This window comes from Cherax quadricarinatus, chromosome 16 (genome assembly GCF_038502225.1).
Source record: "Cherax quadricarinatus isolate ZL_2023a chromosome 16, ASM3850222v1, whole genome shotgun sequence".
Classification (NCBI taxonomy): Eukaryota; Metazoa; Arthropoda; class Malacostraca; order Decapoda; family Parastacidae; genus Cherax; species Cherax quadricarinatus.
Window position 1 is genome coordinate 34174206 of NC_091307.1, and position 22875 is coordinate 34197080.

General features: G+C 39.1%; 1 long non-coding RNA gene across 1 annotated transcript in view; it reads left to right on the forward strand.

Annotated features, from left to right (window-relative positions):
* The window catches only part of LOC138852798 (uncharacterized), a 626019-nt gene extending 606605 nt beyond the window's left edge, over positions 1-19414 (forward strand). The window contains exon 3 of the long non-coding RNA XR_011392086.1: positions 18468-19414. This is a non-coding gene — a long non-coding RNA (uncharacterized lncRNA). The remainder of the gene's footprint in view (positions 1-18467) is intronic.
* Positions 19415-22875: the final 3461 nt, after the last annotated feature.

Here is a 22875-nt window from a genome sequence, read left to right on the forward strand (position 1 = left end):
TCCCTTTCAGTCCTTTTCTTTCCTCACCTCGACCCCCTCTCCACCTAGCTTTTTATTGCCCTGGCAATATTTTCTATTACCCTTGTTAGTTTAGCACTTTATTTGATTGTAATAATTCATACACCAGGTACCCAGAACCACTGGACATGTGTCCCCTGATGCGAGCACATATGTGGCCATGGAAACTATGTAAGGATAATTATCTACCGCCAAACTGCATAACTATGGGCAAAAAATAAATTCATAGCCACAAATGCATTAAGTAAAACAATCTCACATCTCTACTGAATAACCTAACGAAAAACAGCGTAGTACAGATAAAAATCTGTTATAGATAATTTTATGGAAATTTTCATCACTTATTTTCTGTAATTATCCAGTGATTATAGTTGAGTACTCCAGCAAAATTTGGTTTCTCATACAATCATTTACACTGTTTAACATATAACTCACATAACTCCTAATTGTGTATACAAAGACAATAGATAAATACAGAAAACCGTTAAACATAGTTACTGGTTCACATCTCGTGAAGAATAGACGTGTAAAAAACTTTTATTATATTATTTGATCCTTCAAAGGAGGTTGCTTGATGCTAGTAGACAGTTCATATCCAAGGAACTGAAGCTGCTCTTCTCGTAGATAGAACCTCAATATCTCTTATTTACCAGGCGCTTAATGATCCCATTGAAAATTTGGTGGAAATGTTGCAGTTCAGTGAAGTATTTAATTTATTGTGTCCTTTCAAATCCTGAAAGACAGCTGGGAAGTAATGGTGAAAGCGTTTCCAGTGTTTGGATCACTCTACCTTGGTGGAATCGGTCGATGTTCTCTGAGCTGCTTTGGGGATTAGCGTGGACGGTTACAAAGCATGGCTTGCTTCTGCAGTGTTTTAAAAACTGAGTTTGGAGAGTTGAAGGAGGAGGTCTTGCTTCTCCAGGAGGAGATTAGGAGGCTGAAGGTCCACCTCAATGGGCCTGGGAGAGAGTGTGAGGTGGTTGGAGATGTGGGGAATGAGGCTTCTAGCAGTGAGGTGCAGTCTGTCTCTCACTGTGAGGAGGCTGTAGGTGGGGAGGTAGCAACGGGTACCAGCAGTGAGGTGCAGCCCAGCACCTGCTACAAGTGGCGAGTTGTTCACAGTAATGGGAGGCGCATCAGAGTAAGGAAAGTTAAGAGTGAAGATCTGAAGGTAGGAAATCGCTTCTCTGTTCTCCAGGATGAATGTACTTCAGTGGCCAGTGAAGGTAAGGGTACTACTGCCCCTGCTAATGAAGGTAAGCGCATTCTTGTGGTTGGTGACTCTCAGGTAAGATATGTTGACCGTGCTTTTTGTAATAGGAATAAGAAGATGAGAGATAGAGTGTGCTTCCCTGGAGCTGGTGTTGGGGACATTGTCAACAGACTGGATAATATCATGTCAGGTAATGGGAACAAGCCCATTATCTGTCTCAGTGCTGGTGGAAATGATATTGGGAAGGGTAGGAGAGAAGAGCTGCTAGATAAGTACAGGTCAGCTATAGATTTCATTAAGTCTAAGGGAGGGATCCCAATCATATGTAGCATCTTGCCTAGAAGGGGAGTAGGAAATGAATGGTTGTCTAGGGCAATTGGTGTAAATTGCTGGCTAGACAGATACTGCAAGGAACTTGCAATCCCATTCATTGACAACTGGAACAACTTTTATGGCAAACATGATATGTATGCAAGGGATGGGGTTCATCTCTCTGGGGCAGGGGTGGTAGCACTTGCAGACTCGATTGAGAAGGCCATTGGTGAAATGCCTATGATTTTAAACTGATGGAAGATAGAGGTATGGGTGTGTGTGGGAAACAAGCAGGTTGCAACACTAGGGTTGGAAACAGTAAATGTATAAAAGGCATTCAGCATGAAGTTATAAATAAAGACAATAGAACAGGTCAGAAAACAAAGGGGGACAGCAGAGGGCAGCAAGGGACTAGCTCCCTTAAGGTTTACTATACTAATAGCAGGAGTGTTAGAAATAAGATAGATGAGCTAAGATTAATTGCAAGTGCAGGAAACATAGATATTATTGCTATAACAGAGACCTGGCTCAATCTGAAAGATAGAGAGATGCCATCTGAATGTCACATACAAGGCTATAAATTATTCCACACTGACAGGGTCAACAGGAAAGGTGGTGGAGTAGCGATGTATGTCAGAGACAATTTAAATTGTTGTGTTAGACAAGATATTAAATTAGAAGCGTCAGCCACTGAATCTGTTTGGTTACAGCTTCTCGAGGGCCGAGAAAAACTAATTTTGGGTGTGATTTACAGGGCCCCAAATCTTGATAGGGAGTGCAGTAAACTTCTATGGGACGAAATTCGTAAGGCATCTACATACGAAAATGTTGTGCTAATGGGAGATTTCAACTATAGACAGATTGACTGGAGCAATTTGACAGGAAATTTAGAGTCGGGTGACTTTCTTGATACGATCCAGGATTGTTTTTTAAAACAGTTTGTGACAGAGCCAACTAGGGGAAATAACCTCCTTGACTTGGTTCTTGCCAGTAGGGAAACACTAATTAATAATCTTGAGGTTAATGATGAGCTTGGGGAGAGTGATCACAAATCACTCAGTTTTAACATATCATGGAATTCCCCTAATAATGGCAATCAAGTCTCCGTCCCTGACTTTCGCTTGGCTGATTTCATAGGACTGAAAAATTACTTAGGTGGGCTGAACTGGAATGACCTGACTAGGGGTCAGGTAGGTGGTGATGGTTGCCGATATGATGCTTTCCAGGGCATAGTTCTAGCTGCTCAGTCAAATTATGTTCCAAATAGGGAAATCAGATCAAACAAAAATGATCCTAAATGGATGAACAATAGATTAAAATATCTGATTGGTCAAAAGAGAGGCATATATAGGCAAATCAAAAGAGGAGAGGGGCAATTAAGAAATCGATATATTCAGTTAAAGAGAGAAATAAAAAAGGGAATTAGAAAAGCAAAAAGAGATTATGAGGTTAAAGTTGCAAGAGAATCGAAGACTAACCCAAAAGGATTCTTTCAGGTATACAGAAGTAAGATCAGGGACAAGATAGGCCCACTCAAAAGTTCCTCGGGTCAGCTCACTGACAGTGATAAGGAAATGTGTAGAATTTTTAACACATACTTCCTCTCAGTTTTTACACAGGAGGATACCAGTGATATTCCAGTAATGATAAATTATGTAGAACAGGACGATAATAAACTGTGCACTATTAGGGTCACAAGTGACATGGTCCTTAGGCAAATAGATAAATTAAAACCTAACAAATCCCCAGGCCCTGATGAACTGTATGCAAGGGTTCTAAAGGAATGTAAAGAGGAGCTTAGCACACCTTTGGCTAATCTTTTCAACATATCACTACAAACTGGCATGGTGCCAGATAAGTGGAAAATGGCAAATGTGATACCTATTTTCAAAACAGGTGACAGGTCCTTAGCTTCGAACTATAGACCAATAAGCCTAACCTCCATAGTGGGAAAATTTATGGAATCAATAATTGCCGAGGCAGTTCGTAGCCACCTTGAAAAGCATAAATTAATCAACGAATCTCAGCATGGTTTTACAAAGGGACGTTCCTGCCTTACGAATTTATTAACTTTTTTCACTAAGGTATTTGAGGAGGTAGATCATGGTAACGAATATGATATTGTGTATATGGACTTCAGTAAGGCTTTTGACAGGGTCCCACATCAGAGGCTATTGAGGAAAATTAAAGCACATGGAATAGGAGGAGAAATTTTTTCCTGGATAGAGGCATGGTTGACAAATAGGCAGCAGAGAGTTTGCATAAATGGGGAGAAATCAGAGTGGGGAAGCGTCACGAGCGGTGTTCCACAGGGGTCAGTGTTGGGCCCCCTGCTGTTCACAATCTACATAAACGACATAGATGAGGGCATAAAGAGCGACATCGGCAAGTTTGCCGATGACACCAAAATAGGCCGTCGAATTCATTCTGACGAGGACATTCGAGCACTCCAGGAAGATTTGAATAGACTGATGCAGTGGTCGGAGAAGTGGCAGATGCAGTTTAATATAGACAAATGCAAAGTTCTAAATGTTGGACAGGACAATAACCATGCCACATATAAACTAAATAATGTAGATCTTAATATTACGGATTGCGAAAAAGATTTAGGAGTTCTGGTTAGCAGTAATCTGAAACCAAGACAACAGTGCATAAGTGTTCGCAATAAAGCTAATAGAATCCTTGGCTTCATATCAAGAAGCATAAATAATAGGAGTCCTCAGGTTGTTCTTCAACTCTATACATCCTTGGTTAGGCCTCATTTAGATTATGCTGCACAGTTTTGGTCACCGTATTACAGAATGGATATAAATTCTCTGGAAAATGTACAAAGGAGGATGACAAAGATGATCCCATGTATCAGAAACCTTCCCTATGAGGATAGACTAAGGGCCCTGAAACTGCACTCTCTAGAAAGACGTAGAATTAGGGGGGATATGATTGAGGTTTATAAGTGGAAGACAGGAATAAATAAAGGGGATGTAAATAGTGTGCTGATAATATCTAGCCTAGACAGGACTCGCAGCAATGGTTTTAAGTTGGAAAAATTCAGATTCAGGAGGGATATAGGAAAGTACTGGTTTGGTAATAGAGTTGTGGATGAGTGGAACAAACTCCCAAGTACCGTTATAGAGGCCAGAACGTTGTGTAGCTTTAAAAATAGGTTGGATAAATACATGAGTAGATGTGGGTGGGTGTGAGTTAGACCTGATAGCTTGTGCTAACGGGTCGGTTGCCGTGTTCCTCCCTTGAGTCAATGTGACCTGACCTGACTAGGTTGGGTGCATTGGCTTAAGCCGGTAGGGACTTGGACCTGCCTCGCATGGGCCAGTAGGCCTTCTGCAGTGTTCCTTCGTTCTTATGTTCTTATGTTCTTATAAATTAATGACCGTTCATGTGGGAGAGCGAAAGGGTAGTTTGTCATTCTTCAGGCACTGTCATCCATATGACTACTACATCATTTGGAATATGTACAATGTACACAGCTTCTTTCATGGCAGAAGATAACAGAGATGGAAAATATACAGAGGTCATTTACTGCCCACTTTGTCAATGAAACATCTAAACTGCCAGGAGAGACTTAGAGTGTAAACTCTTGAGCAGAGGTGAGAGAGAGATGCCTGATAATACATTCTATATATTTAGGGGTCTTTCTAAACAATACTATAATTTACTGAAGAGAGAAAAATATAAATGTGTAAAGAATAAACCACGATGCTGGTGAAGGGTTGTTGGTCTAAGACACTGGAGTGAAGAAAATACATATTTATCGAATAAACTTTTGTTGAGACGTGTGTCTTCAATCCTGTAAGCGGTACACCATTGTATCCACGAAAACATTGAAGCTACTCTTCCATTACATGTATGCAACGTTCCTAAGTTTATAATGAAAACACTGGTGACCTTGAGACGATTCAAATCTCAACATCAGCAGTAAACGACTTTTCCGTCTGCTACCAGCAGATATAAGAAATATTGCCGGAACAAAGGTAAAAAGTTTCTAGTGGAAACTGCATTACTTCCTACAACAAGAGACAGTTTACCTAGGTTGTGATAATGTTGGTCTGTGGGCTGCTGGTAGCAACAGCCTTGTTGATTAGGAAGTTAGCAAGGAAACCTGGCCTCGTGTAGGGCTGTGAAGGTAGAATCCTCGACACTAGTCATACGGAAGCTGGTTTATAATGAGTTGCATTGAAACTGCTGATGTTTGTCAGATGTTTAATGCATTATTAATGGTTTACTGTTTTTAAGGTTTCTGATGCTGTATATTTTATTTATAATACTAGTTCTGATTTATAATTCTGAATTTCCAGTTGCTAATGTTATACCTCTGGTTACTAATGTGGCTTGTTACTGTCGCTTGTTCATACTTATATAAAAATAATTTTGAGGCACGAGTTACTTATCTCAGGCGGCCATCACTTCTCTCTCTCTCTCTCTCTCTCTCTCTCTCTCTCTCTCTCTCTCTCTCTCTCTCTCTCTCTCTCTCTCTCTCTCTCTCTCTCTCTCTCTCTCTCTCTCTCTCTCTCTCTCTCTCTCTCTCTCCTTTTTTTCACTCTAGCACATAAAAGTTGTAAAACTCTAATGTTGACTTTCTTTCCTTATGCATTATGCAAGCACAGGCAGAATGCTCTTTCAAGATTTATGGACGGAAGTTCGAGCTTCCAATCCTGAAAATTCCACTCGGGGTTAGTGCTTCCTATAACAATATCATAATTATATCCATGCGTTTCCCTGTAGTTAACGTCCATATCTTACTTCCTGTAACTCTGTTTTGTTTCTGACACTCGAATAAGGTATTGAGTCAGAAAGGAGGACCTCCCTTGTTTTAGACGATACTGACGCCATAAATGTCAGACCTGACAAGCTCAAGAAGCAGCAGCTTTATAGAATTCATAAACCCCGCTTTTCCTACAGAGAAAATCCACCCCAGTTGAATAACATCATAAATTATTTTTTTTTATTAGCACATTGGCCGATTCCCACCAAGGCAGGGTGGCCCGAAAAAGAAAAACTTTCACCATCATTCACTCCATCACTGTCTTGCCAGAAGGGTGCTTTACACTACAGTTTTAAACTGCAACATTAACACCCCTCCTTCAGAGTGCAGGCACTGTACTTCCCATCTCCAGGACTCAAGTCCGGCCTGCCGGTTTCCCTGAATCCCTTCATAAATATTACTTTGCTCACACTCCAATAGCGCATCAAGTATTAAAAACCATTTGTCTCCATTCACTCCTATCAAACACGCTCACGCATACCCGCTGAAAGTCCAAGCCCCTGGCACACAAAACCTTCTTTACCCCCTCACACACAAAACCTCCTTTACCCCCTCCCTCCAAGTTTTCCTAGGCCGACCCCTACCTCGCCTTCCTTCCACTACAGACTGATACACTCTTGAAGTCATTCTGTTTTGCTCCATTCTCTCTACATGTCCGAGCCACCTCAACCCTTCCTCAGCCCTCTGGACAACAGTTTTGGCAATCCCGCACCTCCTCCTAACTTCCAAACTACGAATTCTCTGCATTATATTCACGCCACACATTGCCCTCAGACATGACATCTCCACTGCCTCCAGCCTTCTCCTCGCTGCAACATTCATCACCCATGCTTCACACCCATATAAGAGCGTTGGTAAAACTATACTCATATACATTCCCCTCTTTGTCTCCAAGGACAAAGTTCTTTGTCTCCACAGACTCCTAAGTGCACCGCTCACCCTTTTCCCTCACCAATTCTATGATTCACCTCATCTTTCATAGACCCATCCGCTGACACGTCCACTCTCAAATATCTGAATACATTCACCTCCATACTCTCTCTCTCCAATCTGATATCCAATCTTTCATCACCTAATCTTTTTGTTATCCTCATAACCATACTCTTTCCTGTATTCACTTTTAATTTTCTTCTTTTACATACCCTACCAAATTCATTCACCAACCTCTGCAACTTCTCTTCAGAATCTCCCAAGAGCACAGTGTCATCAGCAAAGAGCAACTGTGATAACTCCCACTTTGTGTGATTATCTTTTAACTCCAGGTCTGTTGCCTAGACCCGTGCATTTACTTCTCTTACAACCCCATCTATAAATATATTAAACAACCACGGTGACATCACACATCCTTGTCTAAGGCCTACTTTTACTGGGAAATAATCTCCCTCTTTCCTACATACTCTAACTTGAGCCTCGCTATCCTAGTAAAAACTCTTCACTGCTTTCAGCAACCTACCTCCTATACCATACACCTGCAACATCTGCCACATTGCCCCTCTGTCCACCCTGTCATATGCCTTTTCCACATCCATAAATGCCACAAAGACCTCTTTAGCCTTATCTAAATACTGTTCACTTATATGTTTCACTGTAAACACCTGGTCCACACACCCCCTACCTTTCCTAAAGCCTCCTTGTTCATCTGCTATCCTATTCTCCTTCCTACTCTTAATTCTTTCAATAATAACTCGACCATACACTTTACCAGGTATACTCAACAGACTTATCCCCCTATAATTTTTGCACCCTCTTTTGTCCCCTTTGCCTTTATACAAAGGAACTATGCATGCTCTCTGCCAATCCCTAGGTACCTTACTCTCTTCCATACATTTATTAAATAATAGCACCAACCACTCCAAAACTATATCCCCGCCTGCTTTTAACATTTCTATCTTTATCTCATCAATCCCAGCTGCCTTACCCCCTTTCATTTTACCTACTGCCTCACAAACTTCCCCCACACTCACAACTGACTCTTCCTCACTCCTACAAGATGTTATTCCTCCTTGCCCTATACACGAAATCACAGCTTCCCTATCTTCATCAACATGTAACAATTCCTCAAAATATTCCCTCCATCTTCCCAATACCTCTAACTCTCCATTTAATAACTCTCCTCTCCTATTTTTAACTGACAAATACATTTGTTCTCTAGGCTTCCTCAACTTGTTAATCTCACTCCAAAACTTTTTCGTATTTTTAACAAAATTTGTTGTTAACATCTCACCCACTCTCTTATTTGCTCTCTTTTTACATTGCTTCACCACTCTCTTAACCTCTCTCTTTTTCTCCATATGCTCTTCCCTCCTTGCATCACTTCTACTTTGTAAAAACTTCTCATATGCTAACTTTTTCTCCCTTACTACTCTCTTTACATCATCATTCCATCAATCGCTTCTCTTCCCTCCCGCACCCACTTTCCTGTAACCACAAACTTCTGCTGAACACTCTAACACTACATTTTTAAACCTACCCCATACCTCTTCGACCCCATTTCCTATGCTCTCATTAGCCCATCTATCCTCCAATAGCTGTTTATATCTTACCCTAACTGCCTCCTCTTTTAGTTTATAAACCTTCACCTCTCTCTTCCCTGATGCTTCTATTCTCCTTATATCCCATCTACCTTTTACTCTCAGTGTAGCTACAACTAAGAAGTGATCTGATATATCTGTGGCCCCTCTATAAACATGTACATCCTGAAGTCTACTCAACAGTCTTTTATCTACCAATACATAATCCAACAAACTACTGTCATTTCGCCCTACATCATATCTTGTATACTTAGTTCAATCAAAGGGCTCCCATTATCATTTACACCTGGCACCCCAAACTTACCTACCACACCCTCTCTAAAAGTTTCTCCTACTTTAGCATTCAGGTCCCCTACCACAATTACTCTCTCACTTGGTTCAAAGGTTCCTATACATTCACTTAACATCTCCCAAAATCTCTCCCTCTCCTCTACATTCCTCTCTTCTCCAGGTTCTTACACGCTTATTATGACCCACTTTTCGCATCCAACCTTTACTGTAATCCACAGAATCCTTGAATTTACACATTCATATTCTCTTTTCTCCTTCCATAACTGATCCTTCAACATTATTGCTACCCCTTCCTTAGCTCTAACTCTCTCAGATACTCCAGATTTAATCCCATTTATTTCCCCCCACCGAAACTCCCCTACCACCTTCAGCTTTGTTTCGCTTAGGGCCAGGACATCCAACTTCTTTTCATTCATAACATCAGCAATCATCTGTTTCTTGTCATCCACACTACATCCACGCACATTCAAACATCCCAGTTTTATAAAGTTTTTCTTCTTATCTTTTTTAGTAAATGTTTACAGGAGAAGGGGTTACTAGCCCATTGCTCCAGGCATTTTAGTCGCCTCATACGACACGCATGGCTTACGGAGGAAACATTCTTTTCCACTATTTAGAAAAAGGAGAAAAACCTAGATGTATATATATATATATATATATATATATATATATATATATATATATATATATGCATGTGCGTGTCTGTGAAGTGTGACCAAAGTGTAAGTAGGAGTAGTAAGATATCTCTGTTATCTAGCACACAACACATAGGATGACTTTGTAATAAAGAGTTACATTCAAAAGGGCTAGTTGTAATGGTCATTGTATACTGAGCCACCCACCAGATGATGAAAACTGTATAACACTTACAAAATCGATAAATCCATCACTGTTGTGACACCCCGAACATATGAACACATGAACACCTTGAAGACCACCGCAGGCAGATCATCGAGGCAGCTGAAAACAGGACACTATGCTTTGCAAGTGCCAGGCGGTGAGACACGTGCGCACATATCTTGCGCCCTCAGCCCTCCTGAGCTGCGACCTTCTTTCACATGGAATTTCGATTTATGAAAAAAAGCATAACCATCGTTAACGAAGAAGTAGACATGTAGACACGTTTTCAGCATACGTGTGTATAAGTGCTGGACAGTGCGTTACGTATCCCATATAAATTTCATGATGTCACATAATTACCAAGTAAAAATAAGGAGCTGTTGGGCTACATATCTTTATTCCCCTCCTCATCCTTCTCTCCCGATACCTTCTTAACCTGTTTATATCCTGCCCATTCTCCTTCCTTCCCCCTCCTTGCTAGTGCTCTGGTCACTGTTTATTCCTTTTCTTGTGACTCCCAAGTATAAAATAAACATATAATGAAGATACAAGTGTTTACAGTGAAACATATAGGCGAACAGTATTTAGATAAGGGTAAAGAGGTTTTTGTGGCGTTTATGGATTTGGAAAAGGCGTATGACAGGGTGGATAGGGGAGCAATGTGGCACATGTTGCAAATATATGGAATAGGAGGTAAGTTACAGAAAGCAGTGGAGAGTTTTTACGAGGATAGTGAGGCTCAGGTTAGAGTATGTAGAAGAGAGAGAAATTATTTCCCAGTAAAAGTTGGCCTTAGACAAGGATGTGTGATGTCACCATGGATGTTCGATATATTTATAAATGGGGTTGTAAGAGGAGTGAAGGCTCTGGTGTTGGCAAAAGGTGTGGGGTGTAAGTCACAGTTGCTCTTTGCTGATGACACTGTGCTTTTGGTAGATCCTGAAGAGAAGTTGCAGAAGTTGGTGGATGAGTTTGGTAGCGTATGTAAAAGAAGAAAATTTAAAGTGAATATTGGAAAGAGTAAGGTGATGATAACATCAAAATTAGGTGACGAAAGATTGATATCAAATTGAAGGGAGAAAGTATGGAGAAGGTGAATGTATTCAGATATTTAGGAGTGGACGTGTCAGCAGATGGGTCTATGAAAGATGAGGTGAATCATAGAATTGATGAGAGGAAAAAGATGAGTGGTGCACTTAAGACCTTTGTCCACGGAAGCAAAGAGGGGAATGTATGAGAGTACAGTTTTACCAACGCTCTTATATGGGTGTGAAACATGGGTGATGAATGTTGCAGCGAGGAGAAGGATGGAGGCAGTGGAGATGTCATGTCTGAGGGCAATATGTGTTGTGAATATAATGCAGAGAATTCATAATTTCGAAATTAGGAGGAGGTGGATCGGAAATGTTGAGAGGATGGAAGGAAACAGAATGACTTCGAGAGTGCATAAATCTGTAGTGGGGGGATGGAGGGGTTGGGGGCGGCCTAGGATAGGTTGGAGGGAGGGGGTAAAGGAGGTTCTGTGTGCGAAAGGCTTGGACTTCCAGCAAGCATGTGTAAGCGTGTTATAGAGGAGCAAATTTAGACAAATGGTTTTTAGGACTTGACGTGCTGCTGGAGTGCGAGCAAGGTAACATGAAGGGATTCAGGGAAACCGACAGATCGGACTTGAGCCCTGGAGATGAGCAGTAGAGTGTCTGCACTCTGAAGGAGGGGTGTTAATGTTGCAGTTTTATAATAGCAGTGTAAGCGCGCCTCTGGCAAGGCAGTGATGGAGTGAATAGCGATGAAAGTTTTTCTTTTTCGGGCCACCCTGCCTTGGTGGGAGACGACCGATGCGTTAATAATAGACCTCTAGCTAAGCTTCTCGATTTTTCCTCACTCTTTCCCCTATCTTATCCGCTTTTCTAATTCCCTCCCCCCTCTCTCTCCCCCCTCTCTCTCTCTCTCTCTCTCTCTCTCTCTCTCTCTCTCTGTCTCTCTGTCTCTGTCTCTGTCTCTCCTCTCTCTCTCTCTCTCTCTCTCTCTCTCTCTCTCTCTCTCTCCTCTCCTCTGCTGGTCTCTCTTCCTTCTCCTTGACTCTCTTCCTCCCTCTACCCGTCTCTTTTCCTGCCTCTCCCCTCTAGTGATCTCTCTCTTCATTCCTCTCCTAGTTTCTCTTCTCTATTGGTGATCTCTGTTTATCTTCCCTCTCCTGATCTCTTTTCCCCACTTTAATATCTCTTAATCCCTCTCCCTAACTTTCTCCTCTCCTGATCCCTCTTCCGTTTCTCTCTCTATTGGTCTCTCCTCTTTCTTTACCCTTCTGGTCTTTCTCCATCTCTTTCCCGATCCCTTATTTAGTTCCTCCTTTCTCCTGGTTTTTCTTCCTTTCTCTCAACATTCATGATTTTTTCCCCTCTCCTGGTCTCTTTTCTTGTCTCTTTCTTTTCTCCTGGTTTCTTTTGTTTCTCTCTCTCTCTTTATATATATATATATATATATATATATATATATATATATATATATATATATATATATTATATATATATATATATATATATATATATATATATATATATATATATATATATATATATATATATATATATATTCCTGGTCTTTCCTCCTCCCGCTCCCTTGATCTCTCTTCATCCCTCTCATAGTCCGTCTTCCCCCTTCCCTGTTTATACTTTATTTCTCTCCTTCCCCCCCCCTCTTCCTCTCACTTCCTCCATTTCCTGGTCTCTCTCTCTCCCTCTCATCTCATCCGGCCTCTCCTTCCTGTCCCGGATTTTTCTTCCTCTCCCAATTTAGTCTCCCTCTCTCCTCTCTAGGTCTTTCAGAATGTCAAATGTACTTGACTGGGAATCTTTTAACTAGACGTTTCGCCAGTGTCTATACAGACACTACACATACATGGAATATACTGTTGTTTCAAAGGGCCTGGTCATGAAATAGGCGGCTGTGGTTGAATGATTCTATGTTCTATTCAGTGACGTTATTTGACTGTATAGAATCACCTTCTAAACACTTCATCCTATATTTGTAATTTTTGGGTATAATGACACAGTCTGTGAGATTTGTTTCTGTGATTTGAACAGGTGTCATTTAGGTTGCTCACCCTAAAAGTTTATTTGGGCTTTGGGATTCTAATTGGAAAGTCACGAGACGTTTCACCAACATAGAGTTGCAGCATCCTGCACCTAGTATGGTGTAGAAATCGGCTGCAAATAGTAGGACGCAGTGCGATCTGGGCGTAATATCTCGGATAGTTCTAGAAGCGGCAGTTGTTACGCAGGTGTTCATTCCATGCATTGTGGAAGTAATACTTTCAGATGTAAGATCACGTTGAGGGAGGATGGGTATCTCTAAGATGCAGTCAATACGTGGATTGGGAAAAATCTCTTTTCCCAGAAGCCGACAATCAGTGATGAAATAAGGCTGTAACTGAAGTGCAGTGAGTAAGAAATATAACGGCACTCGTACAAGTATATTAATACCAACAAACTGTGAAATAAAAACACTAATCAACCTTTAGAACATTTATTACGAGTCGTTCCTCCCACTGACGGATTTCTGCATATCCCTCAACGCACTCAGAGACTTTGCCGAAGACGTTAGCTTACACATCTCGACCGTTGACAGCAGAGATGGGGTTTTATTTTGGTCGAGATGGACTACATCTTCATGATACATAGTCTACGAGGAGATATGAAAATTTTGGAACCCATTCAAGAATAAAACCATTTTCAACTAAATCCACAGGATTCTTCAAAAAATTGATGAAGGCTAAAAATTAACGCTTATCCCCAGAGTAATCCAAGTCCAGCCACGTTTTATGACTTATCGGATGCCCACAAACCTAACATTCCTCTTCGACTGATCATCTCACTCACTGGCTCCACTCCACACAGACTCGCACGGTTTCTAGCGAAGACTATATAGAAACTTTTAGGGACTATCTACCAATCTTATCTGTGGATCTTACAAACCATGATAAAAACATCAAGAAAACGTCAAGAAAACAAGCTTTGCAAGTTTTGATGTAACTCTCCACTTAACTAAAATGGAGAGTTACATCAAGAGAGCTATTGCACTCTTACAGAAAGAGATTAGTGACAACATGGACCTTCCAGTCCCTGGAAAAGATTTTGTTTTTCTCATCGAACTGTATCAATTAAAGCTATTTTAACCTTGCAGAAAGTAACTATAGGCAGTGTTGTCGGATATCCAAGGGCTTCCCAATATACTGTGTTAACAAACCTGTGTTGGCTGAACAGTTGGAGTCAGTGTATCAAACCATCAACCTCAACATCAATCCTCAACATAACATAGTTAAAACGATATTTTTGTCAAGATCAATTTCACTGAACCATATATAAAGTTCGCTCCTGAGGGAGCCCACCCTCTTAATTAAAGTCAATTTTTCACTTATTATTACTCTGTAAGTTCCGGTTTGCCAATTGTAATTAAACTGGACTCTTTATTTCCCTGCAATAACCATGCAGTATCTTACAGTGCGTGTATAGCTTTCCTAAAGAAAGATCTGAATTCTATCTGGGATAGAATATGTGTCAGTTTACCAATAATATGGAATGTCTCTTCTGCTCAGCTTCAAACAATTCGATTCGACATGAGTGCATCTTGGAGGTCAGTTCGGATTGTTATTGGACTGTTCAGCTGCAATTTATCAAATATTTTTTAACTCTTATCTTGTGCGTTTTCGTTATATGTGCCAACCCATCTGTTGCTTTTTTTTCAGAAAATGAAGATATGTTTTTTCTTACATGTTTGTAGAGTCTATAAAACCGAATATAAATATGAAAATAAAACTTAATGTTTTATGACGTGTTAAAGCTTGAAAAGTTTGAAGCAAAAAAGCTCATAGCCTAGTTTAGCAAGTTTGCCGAAACAATACAATATAAAGAATTCTTGCAGGATGTGAGAGCATTAAAAACTGAATTTTACTGAGGAAATAAAAATAAAAATGATTGAAATCTATTTTTTTGTTATGCATTCTTCTTGAGTGGATTAAACTAAACTTTCTGAACCTCTTGAAAGTGTTGAGCTCCAACTCGGGTATCTCCTAGGAGGGTTGATTTTATAGCTTCTTGGTCTCTTGAATGAACTGATCTTCAGCACTTCTTCTCTTCAGGGTTTTGATAAGTACAACTATGTTTCTCGCATGAGGTATGGTAGAGGGGGCTAGGGTTATGGGATATAGATTACTGAATTACAAGGAAGGGGGGGGGGTGAGGTTATGGAATATATTTATCGCATCGCAGAGCAACGGAAATACCTAGTTGCTATAGTGTCGTATCGAGGTTAATTTTGCTACCTCACTACCCTAATGCATTCAGTGTTCAGTAACACTTATTTCGCTGTACTGCGTTCACAGATTTTAGTAACGACTCCAAGGCTTTAATGCTGCCAAAGTGATTAGTAATATCTCATTTACTTTAATGTTGCCAAGGTGTTTAGTAATGTTATTACTACTTTCAAGGTGTCTGTGGTTCAGCAGCTCATAGACTCGTGGTGGTGTTCAGCATTTATTTGTGTCACTGGCTAAACTAGATTATTTCACTGCATGTGCGATCACCATATTGCATAGGCCTAGTCCCCTGTACCTCTATACAAGTGATTGAAGTATTGCAAACTCTGCAATACTTCACTGCAATAAGTTTATGATGCAGTTAAATATTAACGTTGATAATATGAAGTGAATCAGAAGAGGCATTCACAAGTTATCATATGGAGACTAATACCTAAATTTCTTCAGTGAAAATGGAGAAGACAGCCCATGTCTAATTCAAACCTTCCATAAGAAACACCAGTTTTGAAGCTAAACTGAAGAGGCATTCTCTTATCTCAGAGAGATCAATATCCTAAAATATATCAGCACATTAAGCTTGAAGCTACTCAGAAGTTGCGTTAAGTTATCGGCTTTGAAGGGTTTCAGCTAATCAGATGCAACACTAAGATATTATCACATGAAAAGCGCCACTTCGGTTTTCCCTTCACAGGCCTAAATAAATTCTAGCATTTCTCTAAGTAAGACTAACCAGCTTTTAATTAATTGATTGAGCAAGTTTTCTAAGTTTTGGGTGCATGACATTTTTTTTACAGTGCACTTCAGTGAGCAAAGATGTCATGCACATTGTAAAGCATATTTTGTGGATTTAATCTAAGATAAACCAGAAGAGACATTTTCCAGTTATTTCAGACCAAAATACGCATTTTCCAGTTATTTCAAACCAGAAGGGACAATTTCCAGTTATTTCACAGAGAACAATATAATTAATAACACTGGTAAATTAAAACATACAGAACCTAAATTAAGGCAGAGCTTCCTTTGAGGAAAATGCATCAGCATTAATTAAATGATTAAAGCTGAGCAGTAGAGGCATATATCATATATTACTCGGAATTAAATAAAATTTATATCTACTCAACCTAATCCCTGGAATCGTGTTATCCATTTCATTAGATCAACTGACAGTTAAAGATTTATTTTAATCAGGGGAAGGTGCTAAACCAGTAGAGGCCATATAGTGCTTCTAGAATTGGAGGCATTCAGATTAGATCCAGGAAATGGATGGATAAATCCACTTCCTTAGATCAAGAGCGTTCATCAGCAGCAATATAAAACAATATTATTCCATGTCGAGGATAAATGTCGCAAAGTGCAATCTATGTATATACCTTATTAACAATAACATCTTTCTAAGTAGGAGACACTAGTGTTGAAATTTTGAAGCCAATCGAAACAGGCTAACTTAAGTTATCTCAAGGAACTAACGGAATGGTCTTCATAAAATTTAACAATTGTCATTTATTATACAAACCTTCACTTAGTAGCCAATAGCTGATTAAGGTTGAAAATGAGAAGCTAATTGGGTAAAATAATCCGTAGTTATGAATGAAATCGTTACACGGTAAACGTTACAACGTTGTTGTAGTGTACAACAGGATGGCTCAGACGTAACTCTTGCCGTATTTAAGGGTTCACTGAACTCTTGAAAATTAAAAACTACATAAAAACAAACATACAGTAAGTCTATAATAAAAATAATACATTTCCTAATAAGATACAGTAACATTAAGTGTTTGACGGCGACCAAAAGAGACATTCTCTTCATATTTCAAAGACATCAATTTATTTAATAAAATCAACAATTTAATATTCACACAGCTCAAAATGAAACTAGTAGAGTGTAGTTTGTAATATATCCACGTTAATATTTTGAAGTCGTTAAGACGAAGCATTCTTTGTTTATTGAATGGATAATTAGTATCACAGTTTATTTAATGAAACTGGCCAATTGGGACTTATGAGGCTAACTAAAATTCTACTTTCTGGGAAACACACCATGGCTAAAAATTGGAAGCTGATCAGAAGACCCTTATTGCACTTGTAGCACTTATTCCAGTTAGTCCAAGTTTTATAGAAAAAAAATATAATTGAAAAAAAAATTCCTCATTCAAGGTAAACGCAGTGGGTATTATCCTGGTCTTAAGATGCATTGCCTCCTAATATCGAAGTCATTCAGAAATAAAAGACTCAAACGTATTTTGCATAGTTAAACTGGAAACCAAATTGCAAACGTTTTTACGCATAAAATCAGTAGATGTGCGCCTACACACCTAGATTTCACTCTCCACCGTCATCGAATTAGGAGGCACCTTTTTAGGACTTTGAAAGCTACATTGCAGAGGGTTTTGGGAGTTATCAGTGCCATTCCATGATGCTGCAATGGACCTACAACTTTGGTCATAGTGCACCTAGATATATTATATCCTAGAATTATGGCCTAGTTAGTATACACCAGCATTACAGATTTGAAGCTGATCAGATAAAGGCTTCTCGTGTTGTGAGGGAAATAAAAATGAATCGTTTTAGGAAAAATTATAGCAACCACTTAAAGGTCCGCCTTTGGGGATACCTAATTATGTATCTGTTTTCATTTCGTCTTTAGCCATGTCTCTTTTTGACATTCCTTAACCAATAAATGTGATATAGGTGAGTACAAATAGGAAGCGAGTCTGTGTTCTCTCAGCAAAGGGAGGATCAAGCCTCCATTGCGTTGAATGACCCACATGGGTTTAGCGCTTAACATGACGTATTATTACTTAACCAATAGTCATGAAATAAAGCTTGTGCAGCCTTCCTTCATTCCAGTTCTTCTTTTTTTTATCTCTATTGTCCCTATCTCTCTTAACCCATCCTCCACCCTCCCTATTTTCTACTACCCTGTCGGGTATTCTAGCCGACGCACCGGCTAAGCCAAACTTAAATTGCGGGTTACAAACTTGAAATTAACTGTTCCCACGAGTGAGAGATAAAAGAGAGCAGGGAGAGCGTATGAACGAGAGGAGGCAATGTATCAGTTTCTCTTTACATACTATTCTTCTTATTTTTTTTATTTTTTTTTATTTTTTGCTACTCCCCCGACTCTCTACCTCTCCTGCCTCTCATTCTTACCTATTTGTAATCTACCAGGCCTCTACTTATCTTCATCTAAAACAAAGATTTTAAGAAGCAGAAGACATCCCCCACCCATTGGTTGCACGGTGAAAACATCAGCTACGTTATCTTGGTGTAGACGTACCGTTCAGTAAGTATATTATTGTACAACTAAATAAGTAGTGCAAAGATAGGTTAAATTCTCTCTGAGGTGTTGCTAGGTACAACCCAACTATGGTGCTGAGGTGAGAATACTTAGAATAATGTATACAACTTATATTTGAACCTTAATTGAAAATTCTCTTCAGTTCTTGTAGCTAATGCAGACTGAAGCCCCAAATTATTCTTTTGGTTTTCTGAATCTCCCAAAAATTTTAATGTGAGGAAGAAGCTTGGTATTCTTAGGTGATAAGATTATTAAGATTAACGCTGCACTTGATATTAGAAAGTTAGAAATGAACCAGACAGTATCACTATAAATCTTACTAAATGTCTGAATGTAATACATATAGATTGTGAAGCATGCACGAACTGTATCATTGTAGACAAGAGCATTTCACCCAGCCAAGGAAGGTGTATTCATTTAATATTACGTACCTGAAAGCCCCAACCAAAGAAGTTCATCCCTTCCGTAAATCATTTGCAAAGGCTACTGCTTAAGAAGTTCTTTTTCGATTAACTGTTGCACACTATGATGGATCTAAGCAAGAGTCAACTGGCAGGGCTCCATCTGCTTTTGTTACCACCTTTCTAGACAAGAACGATAGGAACTATGTTCAGTTGGGCATAAGAATTAACAACTGGGCGTCTACACTGCAAACTAAATTGTCTGCCATCCTAATGGCGCTAAAGTAAACTTATGACACTGAACCTGACACTATGATTATTACTGATTCTGCCATTACTGAACGTTTTTAACTCGCATAATGACTATAACATGCTTATTGGAGAAGCCGGTTATAGGTTCTAAAAAAAGAAAAAATTGGGAAAACGTATTAATGTACAATTGTTATGAATTCCATCACACATTGGCTTGCTCCTTCAGGATAAAGTTGATAAGTAATAAATCTGTATGTTATAGGAATGCAGTTAGAAGGCTAAGTAGATTTATGATAATATGAACGTAGATTAGTACGTTCACGGAGCAATTTGCAATGTGAGCAGACTGATGTTTCAGTAGTCAGACTTGAGATTGATTACAAGTTTAGCAGAGTGCCAAACAGTATATGGCCAGCCCTATGGTCACTATCTTGAACATTATGTGCTTAATTGTCAGCTTACTGAGGAATATAAAGATAGTATAATCTATACGATGTGTCAAGATATATTAATGAAAGTGAAATACAAGAAATATTAAGCAAATTTTCTAAATTTGCTTGGAACATATCAGTCAACTGTAGGTACAAATCTAGAAGTACTCCTGTTAATCCATTTGGGGTGTAGTTCCTAGGCCTTATGTGTATCCACAGGTTTTTGCGCTACCATCCATGGGATGGCTATTGGGTGAACAGTAAACTAGCCACTTCGGCGGCAAAATCAAAATCAATCGCTTTTCCCTCTTCTCACGCCCCCTGCCTCCCAAGCTGCAATATCAAATTGAGTCTGGCGTGGCCTGTCTGCTGAGGAACTATACTTGAGACTGCCAACCCTTCCCCAATACTGTCTCCCTCATTTTTCAATGTCCCTTCCCAGCCTGTCCTCTTAATAACAGGCAGTATACTACCGTTTCTATGACAGTCAATTGGGTGACTGTTTAACGAGTCTTTAACTGTAATGCATGACTACTGTTATCAGCGAGTCTCCATTTACTATTACACATCAAGAATTTTCTCACCCCCTTTGTCATATATTTCACCTATTGCATATTCTCCTTTAACCTAACGCAATTAAACGTTACCTAACTAAACCAAACCAGTCTCACGCACCGAGTATCGTATTTAACGGCGTCGAAGACGTTATATTTTCTCGAAAGTCTATAAAATTTACCAAGCCTCTTGAAGGCCGACAGTAAAGTTGCTCATAGGCCTCACCCTAAGCCTAGAGAAGTTTTTCGATACTAGTCAGTAATCTAAGTTCTTGTTAACTATTTTGTATAAAATAATGAATAAATTACAAAAATAATCATAAATTATTCCCTGGTGCCTTGCAGCGGTAAACCAGGTGATGGAGTCAGATGGACTACAATTAGTGTAAATAGGCTAATTCTCCTGTTTTTGGTTTTTAATACAGATAGCATGGGGTCAGGGGATGGCAGGGGGTGGCTTTCTGAAGTGTCTTTTGCCAGGTTGGTTTTGTTAATGATTGAGGTAGTACTGACCGGTACATGTTTTATTAGGAGCCATAAGTTATATTGTGTAACTTAGTACGTGACAGAGTAAGTCTGATAATGCTCTGGAACATTGTTAATAAATATATATATCTTGTTGAACATGATAATACATAAAAAATGGGAATATGTATTAGTGTGTGATTTACAATTTCTAGTGTACTGTTACCATATTAGTTGGTATTCTTTACTTTGTCAAATAATTACTATCTATATATTGTTATAAGTTATTATGTTATTTCTTATTTTATACGAACAAATGTAATGTGTTGTGACGTCTAGTGCAAGTGGATTTTATCTTGCACTGGGGAAAAGGAGAAGTGTAATGTGAATATGATTGGATCATAACGAAAGGTCATTGAATATATGTACACTGTATTTAGAAGGCAGGAAGGATTGTGAGGATTGTCAATATATATATTAATTCTTAGGTAAATTTCATGGAAATCAGGGTGATAATAATGTACACTTATTAGCCGGATGATAAGTAATGATATTATGCTTATTGTAATATAATTTTGATTGATGAAATGTATAATAAGGTTTTAGCTTTGGACTCAAGAGATAAAAAGCATAGTGGATGGGGGATATTTTGTCAGCACAAAGATGAATCAGCAGTATGTATTTAGAAAATGAAATTTTTTTATTTTTCTGTGGAGGAGTCGATAAGGGGTTCTTATATTCCCTTATTTTATTGTATTCCAATGTATTTTTAAATTCAATAACTGAAGGTGGTTATGAGTGGTGAAAAGAATATATAAGAATGGTTATAAATGACCATAATTTTTAAAGGGGTGGACCGGTAAGCCAGCAGAAGGCCTCGGTCAGATGACCAAAAGCTCCAAAGGCGGGTCATCATCTGACTAAGACCCGCGTCAGGAAACATTTGTCCTGTTTCCTGACGAACCTTACCTAACCTAACCTATGAGTGGTGACGGCAGACATGGTTACTAGGCATGTGGGGGGGGGGGGGGGTTGAAGAGTCAGCGGTAGTGTATTAAACCCACCACCGTGCACGATATTGATTGTTATCATGAGGTATATGAGGGTTAGGGTGTGGATTGCTTTCATTAGTGGATGTGTGCCATCATGTTCAGATATTCCTTGTATTATAGTCAGCCTTTTAGATGGCAGGATTGTTTTATACATGTTGTCAATGAAGTCCTTAAAGCTCTTATAAATGTATAAGAGATGTCAATGAGTATACTAAGGAGAAAGTGGTAGTTTTTCAAGGGGGGGGGGGAGTGTAAGCATTACTAGGTAGGACTATCGTTTTTTTTTATTATAAGACCATCTTTTCATGTGAAGTACAGTACATAAAAGTAGTGTTTGATTGGAGTGCAACAGCCAGTCTGATGTCATTATATAAGAACATAAGTGCTTCTTTGGTATTTGTGTACTCACTGAAGATTATCGTTTTACTGCTTGTATCTTGTTACATATTGATTAAGTACCCATATATTTTGTACCTGAGTTTTAAATAAAATATAAAAAAAAAAATTCTCCTGTTTACCATCAAACTACCCGGTAATATTTTTACTCACCTCAGACGATCCTGATATTAAAGGAACATTATCCGATACAAAACACAAAAGTAAAATTGTGGCATGTTGGAAGAGGTTCCGGTAACGATAAGTACCGGTATATGGCAGTATACACAAAAGCTACCATTTGCACACAGTAGGTTTGTTTTGGTCGTTGCAGTAAAAATGTTCTCTTATTAAATAGTAAAATCAATAATACGTTAAGTTGGCATAAGTTCCCCTCCACACTTGAGTCTTGCTTTCCTCTGTCGTCGAATTAGGAAGCATTTTTTTTTTTTTTTAATTTTTAAAATGCATGAAGAAAAAAAATACAAATGAATATGCAGCTCTAGCTGTAGCCACATCCACTTGCACACATCGAGACATTGAGTAGAAAGAGAAAACGGTCAGTCAGGTCCAGTTCACGTACTGAACGTGCCTCAAATGAGGGAGTGTCCTGAAACTGTTCAGTTGCAGCTAAATTGAGTGACATTGAAAGACACAAAAATATTGACAAAAACAAGAAAACTGAAGAACCATTCAGTACATAAAGGAAAACAATGATTCAGTTTGAAAAACTAAGCAAAGAAGAACA